The sequence below is a fragment of the Talpa occidentalis genome, unplaced genomic scaffold (genome assembly GCF_014898055.3).
Source record: "Talpa occidentalis isolate TD23 unplaced genomic scaffold, MPIMG_talOcc4v2.1 talOcc4.14, whole genome shotgun sequence".
Classification (NCBI taxonomy): Eukaryota; Metazoa; Chordata; class Mammalia; order Eulipotyphla; family Talpidae; genus Talpa; species Talpa occidentalis.
The window spans coordinates 29,626,486-29,649,381 of NW_023601433.1; the positions used below are offsets into that span (position 1 = coordinate 29,626,486).

The 22,896-nt window shown below is 40.8% G+C and overlaps 1 protein-coding gene across 5 annotated transcripts in view; it reads right to left on the reverse strand.

Annotated features, from left to right (window-relative positions):
* Positions 1-1,801, reverse strand: part of CHRM3 (cholinergic receptor muscarinic 3) — a 520,419-nt gene extending 518,618 nt beyond the window's left edge. For 4 of the 5 annotated variants that reach the window (XM_054694894.1, XM_054694892.1, XM_054694890.1 and 1 more), the window contains exon 1: positions 1,677-1,801. The gene's annotated coding sequence lies outside the window, so the exon portion shown is untranslated. Of the gene's footprint in view, positions 1-629; positions 652-1,676 lie in introns of those variants that run through there. The other variant, XM_054694891.1, reaches the window with a different exon arrangement.
* Between the last annotated feature and the right edge of the window lie 21,095 nt (positions 1,802-22,896).

Consider the following 22,896-nt stretch of genomic DNA (forward strand, 5'->3'; position numbering starts at 1 on the left):
ACATATTCGGTTAATTGAGACAAATCAAGTAAACAAATCCACAGATAGGTTACTGGGTGGTGGGAGTGTTTGATCTAAACCACATTTCTGTGGCATGTGGAATGCACACGGGAGAGACAGGCATGTTCCATGTAGACTTCGCAATACCAGCTCCTATAACAAGAGGGAGCACCCAACGCCATATCTATCCCACCACATTTGGACGAGAAAGACTTCAGATGTTTTCAGTTATTATGCTACTATCAAATCCTAACAATATATATAAATTTGTTCTAGGTTCAGGTCTCCCGTTTACTAAGTGCAGGGCTCACAAGTAAATTCTGGGGCATTGTTTTAAACCCAGGAAATAGCGATGAATGGTTCGTGCAATATAATGACCTCACAATATAATTTTTTTTGGGGGGACGACATTATCAACAAACACACTTTTTAAAATTGTTTTTCAAATAGTAAGAGCTAAAACCCCCAAAATGGGGGATTAAGTATTTACCTTGTTAGAACTCAGAGGCCAAGAGAGAAAAGAAAGGTCTGTGCAAAGCATGCAGTGAAAAAGAGAAAAGAAAAAAAAAAAAAACACAAAAAAACCCCAGTGTCCTTAACAACATAAACGCTTCAATAAATACATTTACCTCCTAAGGAGAGCCATCCTTTCACACTGCAAACACGGACAGCGGAAAGAAAACATATCCTTACAGCCATCGGACTGGTTCAAATAACACTTGCAGACAAATGAATGTTTGCATTCTTGAAATCTGTCCATATGGATGCAATTCCCAAACCCCTGCTTCCTCCACCACTTTCAACCTGCGTGCTCGGAGAGTCGCACACACGCATATGCACTCAGAACCGGATCGCAATTCCAACACGCACAGCGCTAAGTAGACAAGTGAATTCTGCTGTTGCAGCCAACTGTCCCCCTACCCCCACCACTGAAAAACAGGCAGAAATCAACCCAGCTGTAAAAAGGTTCTGTTGGGGGAAGGAGAGATCCGGCTCAGCTCAGGGGACGCCCTCGGCAAGAGCACCCTGTCCCTGGGTCAGTGTATACCTTCGCGCAGGTGTTACTAGAAGTGCCAAAATTGCCTCTCCTCCCCCACCCCCGAAATGCAATCCCGACAAGCGGCCCCGCTGCGAGGTTTGTGGGTGCCACTTTTAGCCTTCTTAAAAACCTTAGAAAACCAAACGGGGGTGGGGGGATCCACATATGCACAACACACAGGGGCGCACACAAACCCACACCGAGCCGAGTAGCCGCTCGGGTCCCAACACTCCGTGCCCCGCATCCGACATTCGTTCGGCATTGGGGAAAGGGAATCTGAGCAAAGGAGAGCAGGGTGGGGCGACCCAATCCCTCTCCCGGCCACAGCTCCCATTATTGGGTCGCTTTCCCTGCACTTGGTGCCACTCCGGCATTCCCACCTCGGTCCCACCGTGTCAACTCCGCACCAGCTCGCGGTCTCCAGGTTCAAGTCCCTTCCCCCGCTCCCCTCAAACACACGGGAGCTCTTCCGTCCCTCCCCAGCACCCTCCTTAAAGTCCCCCAAGCAAAGACATTTCCTACCCGACCCGCGCAGAAAACTTTTTCCTCCTTTTGCAACGTGATAAGGCAGGAAACCAGGTCAGCCGCTACCGCCACCCGCTTCGCTCAGCGCCGGGGTGGCGGGCGCCTTCCTTACCTGGCAGCTGCGCTCCAGGTGGCCGTCCCACGCCGGCCGTCCGCGCCTCCCGGATGCGCTGGGGACGCCCGGCCCACTGCCCCCTGCGTCTCCTCCGGCTCGGCGTGCGGGGAGCGAGTGTCCTAGCGCGTGCCCATGCCCGGAGCCGCCCTTCGGTCTCCCGCCTGTCTTTCCAGAAGCGCTGCTGCAGCCCCAGGCACTGACGAGGCGCGTGGGGCTCCTGGATTGCACCGACTTGCCCCCCGGTGTGCGCTCCCGGGCTCGAGAGCGCTCCGCCCGCGGGCAGCTGTGGCCGCGCGCGTCACATGCCGCCTCCGGGCAGCGGCCGCGGCACCTGCCCAAGCGCAGCGCTCCCGGCTCCGCACGGCCGCCCCCGCACCGCGGGCTCCCGGCACGCTCCGGCCCTCTCCGTCCTTTTTTTCTTCCCTTTCTTTTTTCTATGTCCCCCTCACTCTTTTCTTCTTCTTCTTCTTCTTCTTTCAGTCTCTCCTTTGCCTTATAGTCTCTTTTACCAAAAGCAGGCGCAGGGCGCTCCAAGTGGAAGGAGGGTCTTTCCCTTCCCACTAACTCTTCCACTGCCTGGTGGTGGCGGTCGTGGCTACTGCTGGCCGCTCCGCCTCCCCTTCCCGCTCTGCTCCTCCTCCCGGGCCCCGAGCGCTGCTGTAATGCTCGAGCTGCCTGCTTGGGACCGAACCGCCCGGCTTCCGAGCATGCCCAGTGGCGCGGGGGCGCTGCGCTCGGCTCCCGCGTGCCGGCTCCGCTGAGTGCTTTGCGCCTGCAGGGGCGAGAAGCGCAGCTGTGCAAAGCCAGGCGTCTTTTCCAGGGAGTGCGCCCGGTGGGTGGAGGGGTGTAGCCACGCAGCCCCAGTCCAGCTACGCGTACCCCAAAATGGTGCTCCCCCCGGTGCTTCCAGGACAGATTTTTGTTCGCCAGTCGGTTGTGTTGTGTTGGGTTCTAAATCCTGCTCGGACAGTTAAGAAGGATTCGAAGGAAGCCGGTTGTTGAGTACAGATTGTCAAACAAAGAACCCCAAGCTCGTTTACATTTCTTCCCACCCCCCCTAGGGAGCAGCATTTAATTTTTGACCTTTAAATGAGAGTCTTCGTGCAAAACTTGTAGAAATCGAGAACATCATAGCTTTTTCTCTGCTTAATAGCTTGGGAGTAAATGAGACAATAATGCATGAAGAAGACAGGGATACACATGTCTTGTTTTTGAATCAGAAAATAAAGTACTGATCTTGCTAACCAAGTTTTTATATTTGCATAGTTAACTCAAGAGCAATGAGAAGCTTAAAGGAGAAGAGGGAGGGGAAGAGGAAGAGAAAATTAACTTCTTACTATGTTACTCTCCCCTAATTCAATAACAAAAAAATGGAACGCTCCCCGCCCGCCGCCCCCCCCAACCCCCCTCCCGACCCATTCCTCCGCCACCACCACCAAGTTTCAGATACCAAGGGGCTCTCCACAAAAGTTTTTGTGGAGAGCCTCTTGGTATCTGTATCTGAGGCTCTAAATTAGCATGCAGTGTGTTCATCAAGTATTGGCATTGACTATATGGAGGCTAAAAATTCATTAACATTTTTGTTAAATGTTCTGTTATACACTTTGCAATCAAATAAAATAAAATATGGAAGAAAAAAAGAATGGTACCACCACCAACAAAAAACTTTAAAGTTTTAAAAGGAGACTTCCATAAGGAAGTACGAAGACAATATGGGTAACTGAAAAAAGAAACAAGAAGTTAGAGCCCAATATGTCATGAAAAATTTAACAATATTAAAAGAAGTAAAATGTTTTTGTTAATTCTATTTGGAGCAAAAAAAAAATAATAACAGTAACAGAACTCTTCTTTGAGAAAATAATTAATGTTAAGAGAGAAATATAGGGGCCTCCCCGGTGGCGCAGCGGTTGAGCGCTGGGTTGCGAAGCTGCCCGCGGCCTCTGCGGCGCCGGTTCGATCCCCGGCTGCTCCCCGGCCACCGGAGGAGGGTCCCACATGGCGCACAGACCTCCCCTGCCGCCCGCTGCTCCCCTCAGCAGTGTACTTCGGTCCTTCTGCCTGCTCTGCTCCCCGCTCTGGCTCTGGTGAATTCTCTCACCCTCCTGCGCTTCTGACTGTACCCAGTGCCTGTATAAATCAATCAATCAATCAATCAATCAATCTTTAAGAAAAAAAAAGAGAGAAATATAAGTATACAAATTCCTTTGAGATTATATTCTCTTCTAGATATAACAATCTGTAGGAGAGAGGAGATTAAATATTGCTTAGAGGGAATTAAAGCTGTAATAGGAGATAAAAAACTAGTGAGAAAGCATGTGGGCATTTACATAATTTAATTAGCCATTCTTGGGTGAACTACATTCAAATACTGTAATGATCTGTAGGGTAAAGTGGTTTTCAGGCTTTTCTGCCCTCCCACCATTAGCCCTTTGCACTCCAAACCATTTTACGATATTTTGATTTAATTTCTTGTGCCATTTCAAGATAAAACTTCAGGGAAACATGCATGTCTCAAAAAGTTGCGTTGAAATAACCTCAATTCCCTGTAATCACTAATAAATTGCAATGTCCCCTGAGAGGGGACATCTGAGTGATATGCTAGAATTCCCGTGTCCCCTGAGAGGAGACAGCGGAGTGCAAAGGGTTAGGATTGCCCTGCCTGATGGGGCACCCGCAGTTGTTATATTGTTGTAAGCTGTGCTGTTTACTTCTGAGGACCATGGCTCAGCATTGAGATATTTGCCAAGAGAAGGAGACACAGGAGAGACAGACAGGAGAGAGAAGGAGAGAAAGAGGCCAGAGAAGCCCAGAGTGAAAACTTGCCTGGGGCTTGAAGGCCTGCTGACCTCCTGGCCCCCCTGGCACCCCTGCCTGCTGTGTACCTGGTTGCTGCACTACATGTAAAAGTTCTATAAAAGCCTGAGAAATCCACCAAGGTCTCCAGGACTCTCCTTTACCCCGTCTGCTCGAATCATAGATATCCTGCTCTGTGGCCTTCCTGCCCCTACAATTGGCGTAAGTCGGCAAGATAATTCAATGCAGACGGGTATGGAGTCCTCTGAAGATGTCAGGAGGGCCTGAGGAGGAGCAGACTGTGTTTGCCTGTGACAACGCTGGATGCGCAGTGGCAGCCCAGGAGGTGACCAAAGTCCAGGAGCTGCGGGAAGAGCTAAAGACGCTGCAGGAGCACAGGAGGTGGATAAGGCCTGGGAGCTGCGGGGTGAGACCGCAAGTGGAGGAGGAGAAGGCCTGCAAGGACCAGCCCATGACCCCGGAGGCAGCAGAATCTTCGGGGGAGAAAGGACCACAATTCAGAGCTCGCCAGTGCTGGCACAAAGAACAACGGATGGACTTGGACTGACAATCCCGCCAGAAGGCGGAGGGACTTTGGCAGGGTAATGTTATGTTGTGGGGACCCTGGGGGGAGGATGGTATTGTTTGTACACCCCAGGAGATGGGAATCTGGGGGTGGCCAGTGGGCCTCGGTGGCCAAAAGCAGCCTGTGCACTGCCCAGCAATCCTAGGGCCACAGCCCAGAGAGGCAGTGGCCAGAGTAGAGGAAGGGGCAGGCATGAGAAGAGCCCAAGAGGCTGAGGGAGGAAGTCCTCTCCAAGTTCTCTGCAGCCAGGCAGAGGAAAAGCCAACTTAGAAAGGCAAAAGCTGGTGCTGAGATTGGGAAGGCCTGAGCAGCTGTTAAACAGCCTACGTATGCTAAGGAAGGCCAGTGAGTCTTAAAATCACCTGTAGGTGATGCCCTGCTCATTGCTGAGTGAGAGTGAGGAGCTGAGGAACCTGTCCTTGGGGGACGGCTGGGGAACCTGGCTTGTGGTGGAGCCCACAGCCAAAGAGGGGACCCAAGAGTGGCCGCATGTGGAGCTTGTATCTACGGATCCCTGACCCATGTGCTTGTGCAAAGGGTTGGCCTGAGTGCAGGGGTCTGCGTATCGCATTGGTGGCTATGAAAGCCGAGTGTTGGAGCCACTGCAGACAGAAACCCTGAGGATTGGGCGACTACCCCCAAAGAGTACAGGATCGCTGATCCAAGAGTGAGTGCATCCTGGGGGTGGATGCGGTGTGTAGCTTGTGGACTGAGACCACAGCCGGAGAAAGCCAGGAAGCCAGATGGCTCCTGGTGTGTGACAGCAGATGCTCGAGTGATCCTCCCCACCAAAAAAAAAAAAGAAAAGGTAGATTCTAGTATCTATGTAATCCCTGGCAGTATTCTAGAGAAAACCATGAGATAAATCATTCCCCAGAAAAGAAAATAATCCAATTTAATAAAGATGTCTTACCAAGCCATGTTTTTCTTTGTGAATAGCCATTAAAATATTACTTTTGAACTTTCCTGATTATAGGCAATCTTCTCATTATCTTTCAAGACAGGATAAATTCATATGTTAATATGAAACAAACTGAAAGCTGTAGCTTTGGACAAAGTTGCCCCAAGTCTTGGTAAGTGAATTTGTGCTGGTATTCTGAGCTTGGCGCCCTACTTAACAGATTTATCAAATTATATTTAAGAGGGAAATTATTAAATGAGACTTAAGCTATGGACAGATAGCTAAGAGTAAGGATAGCATACCTTCCCTTCTACCACAGAATAACCTGCACAATTTTAAATACAACATTTTTAGTTATGAGTACAACCAAGTTGGAGCTACAGTCTTTGTGTAAGAGGATGCATATTAGGAACCCATTCATATAGATTTTTCCTAGGGGTCATTTTTCCCAACAGAAATTTGGGCCAGGGCCTCTCCAGTGGCACAAGGGATTAAGACACAACCTATGGAGCTATTTGCAGCCACTGCAGCACAAGTTCAATCCCTGGCCAGGGAGCTACCCACATGGTGCAGTAGACCTCTCCTGACTCATCCACTGCTCCCCTCAGCAGTGTATTTCAGTGAACCTGCCTGTTCTGTTCCCCATTCTGTCTCTGGTGAATCCTCTCACCTTCACCCCCCACAACTCTGTCCTGTACCCCAGTTCTTGTATGCATAAATAAATAAATCCTTAAAAATAAAGGAATTTGGGCCAAAGTAGGGAGCGATAGTCTCACTAGGCAGAGGATGCCTTGCTAAGAGCACGAAACTGTGAAAGTAGCTAATAACTGAAAGGGAGCTAGGGAACATGATGACAGAGAGGAGAATACAAAGAGGAAATCCCAAAAGTCTGTGTGGAAATTCCTTTGACTTCTTTGGTGGAACTCCTAGCCTGCATGTGCCCCAGGACAAGATCCTGGAGGCCTAATAAGAGTACAGTGGCCAAAAAATGAATTTAGATACAGACCTCATACTCCTCATAAAAGTTAACTCAAAATGGATCACAGATCTAAATATAAAATGCAAAATTATGAAATTTTAAGATGATAAGCAAAAAAAATGAAATAATACATATATGACCTTGAATGTGGCAATGAATTTTTGGATATAACACAAAAGCATGATCAAATAAAGAAATAATTGATAACCTGGAATTCATTAAAATTAAAATCCTCTATTCGGTAAAGGTCAATGTCAAGAGAATGTGAAAAAAGTTCACAGACATTATTTGCCAAAAAATCTAATGAAAGACATTTATCCAAAAATATATAGAACTCTTGAAATTCAATTATAACAAAGCAAGCAACATGATTTTAAAATAGGTCAAATACCTAAATAGATGCATCACTAAAAATGATATTCAATGGCAGATAATAAGCACATGAAAAGACTTAATAATAATAAAGATGTAATAAGCAGCATGTTATTGATATATGCCATCATGATATGCAAATTAAGACAACAATGAGATACGAGAAAACACCTACTAGAATGGCCAAATCTGGAGCACTGACACCACCAGATCCTGGCAAGGTCATGGAGCAAAAGGATCTCTCATTTACGCTGAAGGGAATGCTTTGAAAGAGAGTTTCGCAGTTTCTTAGAAAGAAATACACACTTTTAGCATACAATCCAGCAATATTGATCCTTAATATTACCCAAAAGAGCTCAAAAACTCTTTGTTTTTCTCTGGTTTGTTAAATAAATCCCATTGTTGTCGTTCCCTGACACTGAGTAGTCTTGCAATTGTGCTTGTGGGTGAAAAACTCAGACAGTGACTGGTAAACTATTTGGGCAGTGTCCTTGGCCAGTTTTTAGTGCCCATTGCTGCCCTGTATCATTAGTACCTGTTTTAAAGAACCTAGCATAATCTGAAGAGAATTTTCACTTCTTAGACAAATGGCATTCAACCTTTTTTTTTTTTTTTTTAAATAGAGGCATGTTTTATTTATTTATTTGTTTGTTTGTTTGTTTGCTTGTTTTGTTTTATACATGCACTGGGTACAGTCAGAAGCGAGGGAGAGTGAGAGAATTCACCAGAGCCAGAGCGGGGAGCAGAGCAGGCAGAAGGACCGAAGTACACTGCTGAGGGGAGCAGCGGGTGGCAGGAGAGGTCTGCGCGCCATGCGGGACCCTCCTCCGGTGGCCGGGGAGCAGCCGGGGATCGAACCGGCGCCGCAGAGGCCGCGGGCAGCTTCGCAACCCAGCGCTCAACCGCTGCGCCACCGGGGAGGCCCTCAACCTTTGTTTTGCAGTGAGCTGTTACAAAGACAGCAAGCATGTGAGCAGTGAGAGTGGCCCCACCACCTTCCTTCCCGAATAACTACATTTTTTACATCTCTTTAATATTTACCCTTATCCATTCAATTTTATTTACATTTATTATTATTATTTTTGAAGTAGCACTGGTTGACAATACTGTATGTGATTTAGGGGGATAATTCACACCTCCTCAGATGAAGTCATCACACGACACCCACCACCAAGGTACCCATAGTCTTCCACCATGGACACTGCTGCTTCCCTTCACTGCTTTGTTCCCACCTCCACTACCCACTTCCAGTAGCCTTAACTACTTTCTGTAGGTTGTGTATTTATCATTTCTTTCCTGCTTTTACCATATGTTAGGGGTACTTTAGGTTTTATGTGTAACTAGGAATGATTTGGTAGGCTAGTTTTTTGGATCTGGAAAGACTCAAATATTTTTCCATAAAAAAATAATAGTAGTTGAGTCTTCACTTTATGTCATTACAGCTTAGAGAAGCTCTATTTAGGTGGAAGGGGAACCTCTAATGGGAAATCTTTGTACTGCTCTAAAAAAAATGAAGTCTTAAAAGAAAAACAAGTATAAAAAATGCAGTGGAAAAATAATTTAAGAGTCCAGGAATAAACCCACTCTTTTATTTTAAGTTGATTAGCAATCAAATCAGTTAAAAAAAAAAAAAACAGAGAAACTAATTTGTAGTTGTAGACAGGTACTTTTTGGGGAAATATTTACAAAGAAGCAAATAGAAGAAATATGTGGGACAATGATAATATTTTAACCTGGGCAGAGAGGGTGTTAACAAAGTAAATACATATGCAAAAATTCATCATACTGCAGTTTAGATGATGTACATTTCTATGTGTGTATTATAATTCACATTTAAAAAAAAAAAACCTGTTGAGTATCTATTAGATGCAAAGCACAAGGTCCAAGAGAACATATACTGAGTAACATTGATTTCTGATTCTCAAGAATGGGGAATCCTGTTACAAAGTTCATATAACAAAAATTTGGAGTTGACTGGATAGAAATCTTTTACAACTTTTTTTTTTGCATGAAGTTACTGAAAATAGCAAACTGATTACAGGAGGTGATCATTTCTTAGCCCTCTATTTTGGACTGAAATATTTTCATCCCTCTCAGTGAGCTTTTTTTGCCAGATTTGAAGAGATGAGCGAGAATCAAGGATAGAATGATTGAGATTCGTTTTATTTTTTTCATGCATTTCCTTATTCAATCACTTATTTTCTCTCTCTCTCTCTCTCTCTCTTTTTTAAATTAACTTAGCTTTGTTTGAGATAGTATTGGTTCACAATACTGTATATGCTTAGGGGTACAGGGGGACACCTCTACAAATGTATGCTATCACACCAACAGCCTCCCATTGACCCTCCATCACAATCCTTCAGACGCCCCTCCTCTCTGTGTCTCTCCCTATTCACCCCCACCTTGTAGACTCAGTTCTGGAGTCAAAGTTCTAGAATTTATTATGGTTTAGCTTTTTCTGTTCCTTTGCTTTGTTTCTTTATAGTCCACATATGAGTGACATCATCCAGTATTTGTCTTTCTCCTTCTATTAGTCACTTATTTTAAAGCAGCCATTAAACTTTGCTAAATGCCAGGCACTCGACTGTGCTCTAGGGATTCCAAGACATGTCAATTAATAGTTAAAGGATTTAGCTATTAGATGTCCTAGAGAACATGAATTGCTCTTTCGAACTTTTAAAGATAGTGCAAACAAATTATGTAGCTCTAGAAAAAGTTATGGGGATATGTTCTCCTGCTTGTGATAAGAAAGCCCTACCTTAACCTTTATGAAGTACATCTGCTCTGAAGAAATGGTGAGAGTTTATTTCTGGAAACATTCCAATATAGGACAATAATAGGAACAATCACTTTTGACCCCACCTCTGTGCTAGGTAAGGCGCTATGTACTTTGTATTTATTTTAACAACTGCTTTATCAGGAAATTCATATTATTGCCCTTTTAGAGATGGGGGAACTGTACAAGTGACAGCAAAATCCAAACACACGTTGCCAATTTCCCTCTTTTAGAGGACGGTTAAAGAATGTTGGCAGAGAGATTCTTATGATGTTGGAAGACACATAAATTCCTTTCCAACTCAAAGACTTTGTGAACTTACCCTGTAGTCATCAAAGGACACTGGTTTTATTCAACCTGTCACTGGTAAAATTTGCTCAGTTTTCTTTAGGAGAAAATAATAATTTTTGTGGATACTAAAATAGGCACAAGACCTTAGAAAGGTGTTCTACAACAGAGAGACTGAAGTTTGAGCTATTTCATTTCTTAATCACCCTCTGTTTATCACAAATAGCTCTGGTAGATGGTTGCGAATGATAGGTTTCCCCAATAGAATTTTGAAAATGGAGATTCTATTTAAGTCTCTGCAGTGGGACCCTCTGGAAGCCAATGGGAAGATGATATTAGCAGAATTATTCAGAGACCTAAGAAAAAGTGTCCATTACCTGCTGATGAGAAAAATATTGGTAATTATGAATGTCCTTTTTGCTTTACTTTTCTCTCGGTTTTACTTTTATTGTCTATTTCTCCCGCCAACACTACGTTGTGCTGCTTGGCGTGTGAAGAAACTGGGACTCTGGTTTATTTCCTCTCTCAGTCCTCTCAGTTTCTAGGGGTGCTCTCTTGGGGTCACTGTAATCTTGCCCTTCCTGTTGCTCTGCTCTACACTTTAATGATCTCATTGAACACTGAGACTCCACTACCACAAATCTGATGGTGAAAAACTCAACATCCATCACCTAGAACTCAATTTCTCTCCTCTCATGCATTTCTAAACTTTCTTCCTTCTGAATGTTTTATTTTACTAGAGCTAGACTTCTCTAGTCTATTACACATAGTACAGGTTTTGTTAATGTAGCACCGTATATCTGAAATAAAGCATGGGTTAATGTTGACTTTATTTCCTATGATGTCTACAAATTTATAAGTGTTTTTGAGGATTAAAATTCATCATGATAATGGAAAATGTCAAGAATGAGAAAAAATTAAAGCAGAAAGTGTCCTTTAACTTGGTGATTGAGGTAATGTCATTTTCAGAAACTGTCTGACAATACTACACAAAATATTTATATGTAACATATTAATATATCATAGCTCTTATTTCTGTTATTTTTGTCTCTTGATAAAACTCATTTTGTAGGAGGAAAACAGGCTCAAAAAGACAAGAATATCTTGATAAATGTAACAAAAGAGAAGAGATAGCAGAAGTTAGATTTATATTCAGTTTTCTGTCACCTCTCCCCCTGCCAAAAAAAACAACACATGGTGGTGATTTATACCTAGAAATAACATTATTATGGTGATGGGAACTATGGTTCTTAATTAAAACAAAATGAAACAAAACTTCATGCTCTTTATTATGAATCAAATGACTCCCCTCATGTAATTGTTTTATAAAATATTAATTTAATCTTGTAGCCTATGTCTCATTTACTTTGCATTACCTATGGTATAGTTTTAACTCATGAATTTACCTCTTGTTATCTTACAAGCTTTGGTGTTTGTGTATTCTAGAAAACATGTCCTCAGGAACTCAAAAGAAAGAAGCGCATAATATAGAAATTGAATATACTTATAAAAACCTCATATAACCATTTTAAAAGGCATCTATATATTATTCTTGATTATCTGTTGAATTATTAATGTTTATAATTAAGATTTAATTATGTATCATTAACTATATTGCTGATATTTCCAGCACTCTTAACCATCTAGATTGTGCTAAAAAGGCCATGCTAGTCTTTTCTAAAAAGGATGAGTACTGTATTTTCACTTGTAACAAAATTTCTATTTATTATTTCAGTCTCTATCTATAAATCTTTCATTTGGTTTTGAACTGTGGAGTTTTCTCTGCCTTCTGCTCTTCCTCCTGCTCCTCCTGCTCCTCTTTCTTTCTTCTTTTTTTAAATTTATTTGTTTATACATACAAGAACTGGGGTACAAGCCAGATGTGTGGAAGGGTAAGAGGATTCACCAGAGACGGATTGGGGAGCAGAACAGGCAGATCCACTGACATACACTGCTGAGGGGAGCAGCTGGCGAGACAGGAGAGGTCTGCTGCGCCATGTGGGTAGCTCCCTGGCTGGGGATTAAACTTGTGCTGCAGTGGCTATGGATTGCTTCATAGTGCTGCGTCTTAACCACTTGTGCCACCAGGGAGGCCCATCCTCTTTCACTTTCTCCTCCTCCTCCTCTTTCTTTGCTGTCATAACTCAAAGACATTCTGAGGATCTGAATTATCCTCCCTCCCTCCCCTTCTCTTCTTCTTTGGTCCCTTTCCCCCTCATAAATCCATAAATCAAACAATCCTCTCTCTTAACATTTAATAACTACTTACTAGCAATTATTAGTATTACTAATGTGTGTGTGTGTGCATGTGTGTGTGTGGGTGTGTGTGTGTGAGAGAGAGAGAGAGTGAGAGAGAGAGAAAGAGAGAGAGAGAGATGGTTCAGGCTGCTGTAACAAAATGAAGGGTTGCTTATAAACATCATAAATGCATTTATCACTGTTCTAGAGACTGGAAATCTGAAATCAGAATGCTAGCGGAATTCTGAAGAGAGCCATTATCCTCATTGCCGACTACCAACTTCTTTTTGGATCCCCACATTGTGGGGAGCAGAGATCACGTGACTGTACCCACGTGAACTCCTCTGATCTTAATCACCTCCCAATATCTAGGCCTCCTCCTAATACCACCCTATAGGGGGTTTGAAGAGTTTCAACAAATGAATTTGAAGGGGAGACACAAACATTCAGCCCACAAGATGTGTTTGACACTTAGCATTTTTATTTGTATAGTACCCCCTTACAGGTAATTTGATTTATCTCTCAATTATAACTACTGTTCTGCACCTCTATTACCTTATTTTAAGCAACAGATTTTCTCTCCTGAACTTTTGTGAGAAGATCCTGTGAATTACTCTCCCAGCTATATATTTGACCATCCTTCCCAATGTACTTAGACTCGTATTTTGAGATTTATTCCTCCCACCCACAAAAAAATATCTTTTAGTAATGCAAATTATATCGTTTTATTCCCTGGAAAAAATAACCCCTTAAAATTCTAAATTCTAGCATAAAGTGCAAATTCCTTAATATGGCCTCAAAGCCTATCAAGATCTGCTAATCCTTGCTTACCTATAAATATACATTTTTACTTCTCCATTTGTACACGTATTTCACTCACCCTCCACAAACCCCCCTATGTCACTGCCATATCTCCTTCCTTCCCCTACCCCCTTCCCACTCCTATAACCCCCAGTCCCTTTGGTAACCAGAATATTTTCACAAAGTATGTTCATTCTTAGTTAATGCCCATCCCATTGCCCTTATCTTCTCTCCTACTTGGGGAATACTCACCAACTCTTCCCTCTCCTAGAATGTTCTTATCTCTACTATTTATTTATATAACTACTATTCACCCTCTCTGCTTAAAGGTCATTTTCTCAGGAAGTCTCCCTAAATTAGCCTGGGTTTTCCATTTTTCTTTTACCTTTCTTCTGGAAAAACTTCCACTCAGATTCTAATGTTCTCATAGGACTGTGAACCCTACAGAAGGAGGGACTTCATTGCTATTCTCATCATTTTACTTCTAGAACTTCAAATGTGCTCTTTGTTAAGATGTTCTTGGCTGTTCTTAATTCTTTGCACTTCATAAAACTTTTATAACCAGTTGTCACGTTCCACAAAACTCCACTGGGCTATTGATTGGTATCATATTCACTGTACAAATCAATTTTGGGGAAAATTGACATTTTGTTATATTGAGTCTTATAACCTGTGACTATGATACATCCCATCATTAATTTAAATATTCTTTTATTTCTGAAAATGGCAAGCAGTTAGTGTAAACTTAGATGATCTTAATTGAGTCTAGTTTGATCTGATTGGAAATTCCATTTTGATCTTGGAGTTAGATGATTTCCAATTTGTCATTATTTCTAGGGTTTAGTTACTACTACTAGGACTTCAGCTGAATGCCTGGGATAGTTTACCAGGGGCCCTTCTACTTACACAGTCCTCAACCTAATTCTGGTTTTCCCATCAAACAAAGATTGCTGAAAGTTCACTCTGCTACTCAATCTTTTAGTCCCTGTTTTCTGTTTAGTTATTTAGTCACTTGGCTTAGAAAGACAAATATCTCTAAGGAAAACGTTGTAAATATATCAGGTTCATTCAAATGTACTTTTCACATCTGTGTGGTGCAGGCCTCTGAATCCAAGTTGCATTGAGAACAGTTTCATGTTTTTGATTCTTTTTTTAAAAGTATGCATAATTTTTTTGTTTCTCTTGGAAAAATTAGCTTGATATAACTTTTAATAATGAAGAATTATATTTAAAGGTTATGCAGTCAAAAGTCAAAAGTCATTTTAAATGAAGAGTTATAATTATATAGGTGAGGTTGAAAATGTCATTGTGTCAATACTTGTCACTGGATTATAATCATATCTTTTATTCTGGTCATGTCATTTTCTAGACTTTTATTGAAACTTACTATTCCATTCCCTTATGATTCCTTTTAGAATGAAATTTGGCAAATATAACATAAAACCTCAAATTAACTTCAATATTAGACAAAATAGAGGTTTATTCATTCCACCTACCCCCCCACAAAAAAAAAATACAAGTATGGTAGCAATAGCAGTCATTAGGCAGATGTGTTCCTTCTAGTTTTCTGCTTACCCTCAAATTTATGCCTTTCATCAAGAAATCACATGGCCTACAATGGCTGTTGGAGTTCCTGTAATGTCTGTGCTTCTTGAAGCAAGAAAAAGGAGGAAGTGGTACGGAGAAAAGATAAAAGGAAAAATCTCTAACCTGGGATAGTAACTTTAAGATAAAAAAAAAAAAAAGAGAGAATCCAGTAACTGCACCTTTATATCTCATTGACAAACCTATTTCCAATGGAGACTAGGAAACATGGATTTTGCTAAGAATATAGAGGTTTTTTTTAAAGAAAAAGACAGGGAAAACAGTTATAAAACCACTAAGAATATCTGCTACTTTTCCCTTCGTGGCCTTCTAGCAGGAGATAGTCTTTGACATAGATGATTTTACCCATCCTTTTCTAATTCTTCCACCATCTTCACCACCGCTATGTCGCCCTATTTATAAAATAAATTAAAGTGTATAACTGTTTTGTTCTCCCCCCTCTCTCTCTCTACACACACACACACACACACACACACACAAACACACACGCGCGCGCGCGCACACACACACACACACACACTCCTAAAGAAGACTGATCAAAGACTGAATGAAACTTAACTGAAGAACATCTGGGAATAGCAGGTACTAACCATTTCTTTCCTTTTTAAACTGTAAGCTGCTTGAAAGTAGATGTTTTATTTGTTTACATACTCCCCCAAACAGTCAAAACCTTCTCATAAAATATGAAGGCAATAAAATTAATCAAAATAAATGAGAAAATAAATTAATTGAGAAAGAACTAAAAAATTTCCAGGACTCTCGGAAGTTATGGAGCTCCTACTGACACTGGAAATTTGACTTTTAAAACTTCTTCAGCCAATTTTTGTAAGCCGGGTATTTTGACTTAGCGCCTGCAGAGCATGCAAAGGGCTGGGGAAAGGGCTGGCACGCTTTATAACAAATGAAGCTTTTAGTAAGCCTATATGGCTACATACAGTTTGTCTGCTTCTAATACCATGCCAAAAAATTTTAAAGGTATATTTATTGCATCACCTTTCATTTCGGTACAATGTATCATTTCCCCGTGAAATTCTCACCACCAATTCACTGGTATCATCATAGTCCCTGGTGCTCTTCCCTTCCCTGTCTTGATCCCTCTCCCTCCTCCTCCCCCACAGAATGTCTCTGGTCTATGGTTGCCTGTTGATTTTTGATTTTTACTTTATTACAGTTAATCCCAAAATTAAATTTTCTTCAAGCCAGAGACAATACAAAGGACTCAAATTGGTGGAATCGATTCCTTGTCTACACTGTCTGAGCTCAGTGCAGGCATAATGCTTCAGGACTCACAAGCGCTGCTGGCATTAGTAAGACAGAAAGAAAAAGAAAAATACCGGATGGTCTCACTCATAGCAGGAATCTAGAAAACTTAAATAAGGGACAAGGAAAATGAATAACTATAAGAAAGTGAAAATCAAAATCAACAAAGAACTATGAACCAGAGACACTCTATGGGGTGTGGGGTGTGGGGAGGGGAGGGACTGGGGTCAAAATAAGGGGGTTGCAATTATATGGGGAATATAAAAATAAAATTTATTTAAAAAAAAAAAGAAACCCATATCATTCCTTCAGACCGATGGAAGTTTTTTCTTTAAGTTTGGTATATCTTTAAATTGTTTCTAACAAGAATTGAACATTAATTCTTTACTAGCATTTCAACCATTATTTCAATTCTCCATCTCCCCAAAACTGCTCGCCTCCCTTCCCTTATCCATTGCAGAATTATATAAGCAGTTCAGTCTTTTCATATTCTTTGACAAACTCGTTATATTATCACTCTCTTCCTAGTTATCAAAATGTGCCTTACTTGGGATTTCTTCTGAGAATCTGGTATTTTTCAGATCCACACTTGCTCCATCTTTAAGAAAGAGGAGTGAATGGAGTCATTGGAGAATAAATTTTACCAGACATATTGATTTCTTGATATGAAACTCTGACCAAATTGGAGCAGACAAATTTTCAGTATTGTTCCTACTAAAGAATTATTTTTTTCCAATTTCACTTTGATGGCCAATAAATAGTGCAGTGGAAAGAAATTGAAGTAGATGTCACAATTCATTCATTCACTGGACAAATGTTTATTGAATGTCAGCTATGCTAAGCTCTCTATTCCTAGAGAAACTAAGATGAATACAGAATTCTACTAAGAGACAGAAAGAGAGGGAGAGGGGTATGTTTAGGGAGGGGGATGAGGAAAAGAAAGGATTTGGGGGAAAAGGAAGGGAAGGAAGAAGGGAAAAAGGATTAGTTATAGTGGTTATTAAGAACTGAGACTATAGATATATCAGTTCAAATCCTGCGTCTTCAAATTAAAAACTGGTAAATTTATTTCATATTTTAAAGTCTGAGTTTCTTCAGGTATATCCTAAAAATGGGGATTCTTGATTCAGTGGATTGTATAGGGGAATAATTGATTATGAAGTTACTGACAGCATGTGGAACTCATTAGGAATTCGAAATAGGAAGAATTAAATTCCTCAGGTTAAATTGATTAAAATATAGATAATAAATGAGTAAATATGTAAGTAGTAGAGTGATTTAGATCAAACTAGTGATTTAGATAAAGCCATGATATTTGGCTTCTAGACCAAACAGACACATTCTGGACCAGCGTGGTGTGATTCAGGAGCTACACGATCAAGTAAGACTTTCTGAATTAAAACCAGTTCTAAATCTAAACAAACAAGTAGATGTTATCCAGAAAAATAGAATAAGAAGGAGCACTTCAGACAAGAAGGATAATATGAATATGGTATGGTAGTAGTATGCAGCATGGTATGTGTGTGGAGAGCTAAAACTTTTACTATTACTAGATTGAGTGTAGCAGAAAATAAATGTAGATGCTTGCTCACCTCACAAGATACTTAAAGACAGATTCTGAGGATTTTTCCTGAGGAAGGAATCTTATCTTGTGGTTAATAGGGCATCATAGAAGGGTTTTCAACAAAAGAACGAAATGGCAGCCATTTTGTGAAGCATGGACTTGACCAGAAATAGGCTGGCAGAAGAAAGATCACTTAGGAGGATGTTTCAGATAAGATAAGCAAGAAATGATGAGGAAGTGACTTAAGAGACTAAGTTAAAGGTGATTGCTGGGTGACAGAGGGCTATAAGTAAAACCCTCCCTGTTTGTTATAGGGGATGACATTGTTTAAAAGTAAAGATGATCATTTCAGTGTTTCATTTATTATGTTCATTTTTCTTTGAGAAATGAAAGTGGAAAAATGTCCATCAAACATTTGGAAAAAGGAACTGTAATTATTAGTGTGGGCCTCATGTTAGGGATGTAGATGTAAGTCAAGTGTATCTATGAGACAATTGGATTTGATGAGAGTCAAGGAGAATTTTTAGCATTAATGTTTATTTTTAATTTAATTTAATTTTATTATTTTTTAAAGATTTATTTATTTATACAAGAACCAGGGTACAGGCCAGATGCATGGGAGGGTGAGCGGATTCACCAGAGACAGAGTGGGGAACAGAACAAGCAGACTGACAAAATACACTGCTGAGGGGAGCAGCGGGCAAGACAGGAGAGGTCTACCGCGCCAGTGGGCCCCTCGCTGGCCTGCAGGGATTGAACTGGCACTGTAGAGGCTACGGACAGTTTCATAGCGCTGCGTTTAACCATCTGCGCCACCATGGGAGGCCCCAGCATGAATGTTTAGATTGAGGTAATGTCAATGGAATCCTGGTAGATAATCACAGAACATAAATCACAAAAGAAAGGGGGACATATACAAAAGAAAGACAAGAAACTTCCAGAGAGATGTGATACAATCTGGAAGACGATTGTGTCACAGAAATCATCAGAGTAAAGGAATTCAAGAAGAAGGAATTATCACAACTACCCTGGAGAGGTCTGAAAGAATAAAGATATTAAATCCATATATACATATGTAAATCAACCAATAAATAGATTTATCAATAAATATGACAACAAATGTGTACCAATAAAATCATATCTATATAAAGATCATTAAAAATCCTATATATATATCAGTAAATATCTTTTTTTTAAAAAATGTGTATATTCACATCATTGTTCATTTTTTAAGTGTTTGATTTCTCCTCTCAAGTGTAGTCCCCATAAAATTCCCTCCACCAAGACTATGGTGAACTATCACCATAGTCTCTTGTGCTCTTCCCAACCCTGTTTTAATCCCTCTTCCTCCCGCTCTCCTGCTAAATGTCTCCAATTTATAGTTGCCTGCTAGTTTTGTATTCTTTTTTTCCCCTGATCCCTTATTTAATTCTCCTCTTTTCCTCCTGTAAGTGAAACTGCCTGACATTTTTCTTTTTCCTTCTGACTTATTTCTCTGAACATAATCCCTTCCAGCTCCATCCATGTTGATGCAAATGGCATGAGTTTATCTTTTTTGATTGCTAGATAATATTCCATTGTGTGTATATACCACATCTTCTTGATCCAATCATCTGGTTTTGGGCATTTAGGTTGTTTCCATATATTTACCTATTGTAAATAGTGATGCAATAAACAACAGTGTGCAGGTTTCCTTTTGAATTAATGTTTTTGTATCCTTTGGGTAGATTCCTAGGAGTGGAATTGCTGGGTCATATGGTAGCTTCATTTTTAGTACTCTGAGGAAACTCCACACAGGTTTCCATAGTGGTTACACCAATTTGCACTCTCACCAGCAGTGTAGGAGAGTTCCTTCTTCTCCACATCCTTCAGCATTTGTTGTTGCTAATTTTTTTTAGCATATATCATTCTCACTGGTATGAGGTGGTATCTCATTATTTATATCAGTAAATCTCTTAATAAAACTTTTCTAAAGTGGAATGGGTAAAAATCAAACTTTAGTTGGTTAAAAAATAAATAGGAAGGCAATTACATGAAAGTGTATATATTAAGTATACAATTTGATAAGTTTTTTAAACATATCATCTATATTTCATGTATATGATATATTACACATAATATATATGTATATATCCTAATATATATGGGTAATATATAACCAAATATTTGGTTCCTTATTCATTGCTCCTGATATTGTGTGATTTCTTGGGTGATAGGAGTGTCTCTTGTTTTAATGAGGTGACCTTATGGATGAGAGCTGGTCATTGGAAGGAAGGTCCAAGTCATGATTTCAAGCTTGAAACTTCAACTTTCTACCCCTAGCCACCCTTGCAAAAAGCAAGAAGGTAGAATGGAATTAATAGCTGATTTTGCCTAAAATATGAAACTTTCAGAAAAATACCAAAAGTGTGGGGTTCAGAGATTCTGAGGCTATGGAACATATGGAGGTGCTAGGATAGTGGCACACCAGAGAGAACTTGGAAAGCTCTGTGATCTTTCCCACAGACCTTGCCCTACACAGTGCTTCATCCAGCTGTTATCTGTGCTCTTTTTATATCCTTTATAATTAGCAGGTAAATGTAACTAAGTGCTTCCCTAACTTCTGTGAGTCATATTAGCATATTAGCATATCATAAACTATTGTCCTCACGGATGGTGTCAGGAGCCCTGATTTATAGCCCATCCATCAGAAGTACAAGTGACAATCTGGAACTGATAATTCGGCATCTGAAGTGGGGGATGTTGGTGGGTCTGAACCCTTGACCTGTGGAATCTGATACTAACTCTGGGTAGAGAGTATCAGAACTCTTGAATAACTTCATGACTAGAAAACTCATGTATATGGTGGTATTGTGGTGTCAAAGTGTTGTGAATGTGGTAGTATTGTGAGAGTAAAGGAAAAACTAATTTAATTTAAATCAAAAAAGAAAGGCATATTATATGCACTTAATGGCACATGATTTTATGGTTAGGCAGTATTTGTAGCAACCTTTGTCTTCCAGGATGTAGGAAGTAAGAAGTTAGATGGTCATATTAAATGTAATGAGGGCCTCCCTGGTGGCGCAGCGGGTTGAGTGCAGCGTTGTGAAGCTGTCTGCGGCTTCTGCAGCGCGGGTTCGATTCCCGGCCAGCCGGGGAGAAACCCATATGGTGAGGCAGACCTCTCCTGTCTCTCCCGCTGCTCCCTTCAGCAGTGTATTTCGGTCCGTCTGTCTTTCTGCTCCCCACTCTGTCTCTGGTGAATCCTCTCACCGTCCTGTGCCTCTGGCCTGTACTCCAGCTCTTGTATAAATAAATAAATTTTTAAACATGTAATGAATCTGGATGGTAGAATATGAGAGCAAAGGAATCTGGGTGGTGGATAAGGGCAGAGTAGAGATCTTTGTTTTTTAATTTTTATGTACAAGAACTGGGATGTAGACCAGAGGCACAGGGTTGGGGTTGAAAGGATCCACCAGAGCCAGAGTAGGGAGCAGAACAGGTGGATTTACTGAAATACACTGTGAAGCAGAGCATCAGGCGAGACAAGAGAGTTCTGCTGTACCATATGCAGGTTAGCTCCCCTGCTGGGGATCAGGCTCAGGCTATAGCCGTGATAGCCCTGAGGCCACCAGGCCATCCCCTAGGCCACCAGGGATTCCCCCAAATAAAGATCTTTGAACTTGGATAGATTTAAAGGGAAAAAAGGCAAATTACAAAATGAAAATGAAAATGGGAGTACATGCTATGGGTATTTGGGGTGCCTTGAACTGGCTTTATCAAGAAGTCACCCAATAAATCCAGTCACTCTATAATCTTTATCACCACTATTAGCAATGGTTAGTATGCTAACATTGGCGTATTACCACTTATTGAACAAACACTAAATGCTCCAAATGTGCCATATGTTAGGGGCACAAAGATGACCAATACTTGGCCCTACACTGATGGTGTTCTCAGTTAGCACTTGCACTTAATTTTACAAAATTTCATGTATTCTGTATCTTCAAAATGGTCTTATCACACAAACATCTTCTAATTAAAATACTTCTTGACCACTATTTCCCCCACACAACCTAACACTCTCTTATTGTCTGCATTTTTTAGAGGATTATATCTTTATCTCTACATTTTATTTCTTTCAGCCTCTGTAAGATAAAATAACTGTTTAGACCAGAACAAAGTTAAAGATACGTATTATGGTGCCCTATAAATTGCCAAGTGTTTGAAATTTTGTCATATATGTCCATATGGCTTTTTCAGAAGTTAGGCTTCTAGTTCCTTTTCTGGATTTACAGTTGAATTTTCTTTTTAGTAGTTCACTTACCTTTTCACTATATGATTACAGCCCTAGGATATAAGAGTATGTTTAATTGCTCCATTAACCCACATCTTTTGTGCTTGCAAGAAATGGGGCTTCTAGCCAAGGATCTTTACCACTTCAGTCATTTATTAATGGGCCAATAAAACACAGCCTAAAGTGTCTTTAATAGAAATTATAGCAGGCACTTATACACAGGTTTCCATTTTGTGATAACCAAAGCAATTGGCAGATATTTTGCCTTCAAACTTACTAAATTTATGCATAGCAGAGTAATAATTGATTGGGCAAGATAATGCAATGACTTCTATAACACAAAATGCAAAAAGAGTGGCTAAATTAGAAGAAAGAAGAACATCTATACTTTTCTCTAATGCTACAAACAATGGTAGCTACCACACAGGAAAATGTGAATCTGAAACCAAATTACAAACATGTGCTCTAAGTGGGTTTATAATATAAAAGGAAAGAAAAGAAAGTAAAAAGATAAGGTTGTTATGTAAAAGGAAGTAAGAGGAATATACGGAGAGCCACTAGTATTTCTGTTACATGTTGTATGTGCTCTTTGATCCTGCCCTAGATACAGTCACCGGTCCTATGCCAGCAGCAAAAAGTAATCCCTGCCCTTGATCAGCTGGTGCAGACTGTGCTGCTAAACGTTTGAGCTTTGGAGTCTGACCATACAACAATCATGATAGCTCTTTTCTTCCTCGTTTCACTTTATAGACAACTAATTCTGACCCTTAAGTTTCTT